This window comes from Sceloporus undulatus, chromosome 2, assembly GCF_019175285.1.
Source record: "Sceloporus undulatus isolate JIND9_A2432 ecotype Alabama chromosome 2, SceUnd_v1.1, whole genome shotgun sequence".
Classification (NCBI taxonomy): domain Eukaryota; kingdom Metazoa; phylum Chordata; class Lepidosauria; order Squamata; family Phrynosomatidae; genus Sceloporus; species Sceloporus undulatus.
Window position 1 is genome coordinate 251,554,665 of NC_056523.1, and position 2,302 is coordinate 251,556,966.

General features: G+C 34.7%; 1 long non-coding RNA gene across 1 annotated transcript in view; it reads left to right on the plus strand.

Annotated features, from left to right (window-relative positions):
* Positions 1–220: 220 nt before the first annotated feature.
* The window catches only part of LOC121920899, a 4,853-nt gene continuing 2,771 nt past the window's right edge, over positions 221–2,302 (plus strand). The window contains exons 1-2 of the long non-coding RNA XR_006101797.1: positions 221–258; positions 1,329–1,421. This is a non-coding gene — a long non-coding RNA (uncharacterized LOC121920899). The remainder of the gene's footprint in view (positions 259–1,328; positions 1,422–2,302) is intronic.

The following is a 2,302-nucleotide window of genomic DNA, read 5'->3' on the forward strand; positions in this document are numbered from 1 at the left end:
ACTCACATCTCAAGTATTTGTTAAAGAAAATCAGCATTAGTTGTACAGCTCTTAAATTGTTTCATAAGAGTTTCATACTCATGAATGAATCCAGTAGATAGATAATATGTTCTGCTATTTCTTATCCTTTTTACTGCATTTCAAGCTGTTCATTTAATTTTGTCACAGCCTAAGGATACCCTACAAGCACTTAGTAGAAAAGCATCGGCTGTAAATATGGAGAAATTTAAAAAGTTCGCAGCACGCCGAAAATGGAAAGTAAGGTCTACTAATTTTTTACAATATTGTGATATCGTTTTGTCTTTGTCTTTGAGTTAAATACACGTAATAATATATTTTCATATTAAGGCGGTTGAGGGCCTGATGCATGCCTTAAAGAATTTGCTGTATGAGCTCAGTCTGTGACCCTCTTGCAGGTTGTTTATCTTTCAGATTAAAAGTGTAATTGAGCCTAATATTTGCTGATGAAGAATGTGTGACATTTCCATGGTAGTGAGGAAAGAAAGCAGATAAGCAGGACATTTTATGTATTTATTTTAATTCTGAAAATATTTCTACCTCACTCTGTATCAAAAAATCTTAAGACAGCTTACAAGAAAAATGAAAACAAGCAGTTTGAAATGTTTTGAAACAGTAAAATTATTTAAATAAACTAAAAACATGTTAAAAATTAATGAGTTAAAACAGATTTAAAAGACTGAAACTGTTCAAAAACTATATACTGTACATTAGTATTTGAGTGAAATCAATGAAACCCAAAGGCTTTGATAAACAGCTAGGGTTGTACCTAAATAAAATCAGTGTTAGTGCCAATCAGGGCTCCAATGAGGAGGGCATTCCATAGTTGGGATGCCACAGCTGGGAAGAGCCTATCCCATATCCTCACATATTGACCTATCTGGCAATACACAGAGGAGAGACCACCCCAACAGTCTTCAGTCCTTGGGCAGGCACATGTAGGAAGGGTACTGACAGCCCAAGCAAAGAGTGTCCTGAAAATTGTGGAAATGACAGATATCCATGACAACTTGGAAAGCAAAAATGAAGCCTGGAGTACATAATTGCCCTTAAAGTTATTGCAAGGAGGAAGAAGGGCAACAGTTAAGCCCAAATTAGACAAGGAAATCTTTCTTGAAATAAGAGAGAAATAAATAAATGTCTGTGTTGATTAATTTAGCACTATAAAATTTGTTCCAAGTTTGTTTTAGAATTGTCTCGCCTATGAATTGCTGATATAATGATGTACTGCAGATTTTAAGCTTGTGAAAAATGTTTCCTGTAATAATTGCTTGTGTTTTCATATAAATTTGTCTCTTCTCTTGCAAAAGCAATCTGTGCGCTTAATATCACTATGCCAAAGATTATCAAGATCCTTTTTATCCAGAAGTAACATGAGCGTGGCTAGGAGCGATGACACTCTGGTAAGTAAATGGCTAGAGTATGATGAACTACTTAAAATATTAACATCTTCTGAATTGAAATGTGCAAGTCTGTTATGAATTATATATTAATATTAATATATAATATATTAAAACCAAGGATATGTGTGATGATTGCAGTCAAATGTTTATTACAGAGGAAACCTTTAATCTAAGAAAAAAGAAGAAATTTCACTAGCCTCAGTGCTTCTAACCAAAGTTAGAATCAAAGTTTGGGCATCATTGTAAATTGCTAAAAGTCCCTTAGGTCAATCTGTTTTATAAGTTCTATATAAGACTGCCATTGAAGATGCTTGGAAGTTTGTGCAAAATGCAACAGATAGGCTTCTGAGTGAAGCACAGTATTGTTTTTCATCACTCTGATACTGAAAACTCTGTGCTGTGTGCCAGTTGTTTTCCAGACTCAGTTCAAGGTGTTGGTTTCAGTCTTTAAAGTTCTAAACAATTTAAGATCTGGCTGTTTGAAAGATCACCCATAGGATTACAAGGAGATGACTTTTGAAGCACTTGTAAAGACACCTCTGTATACAGCGGCCTGCATTCTGTGTCACTCCCAAATTTTGACATTTGTCACTGATCTGTATTCTCTTTGTTCAAGAAGGGAGTCCAGACACTTCTTTTTCACAAACAGCAATATCAGTCAATCACCCAGGACTCTGTCTGCTTGGCTCTTTCTTGCTAAACTCCTCTCCACACCACTGTATGGGGAAATCTGAAAGAGCTGCTATCAAGTTTCCATAGTGACCCGTAAATAAATCGACCTGGGATTTTGGGATCAATTTTTTAGTATAAATTTTTAGACTTATGAACAAATATATACAGTATGTTTTATGTGAAATTTTAATTTTGCATATTTTGTACAT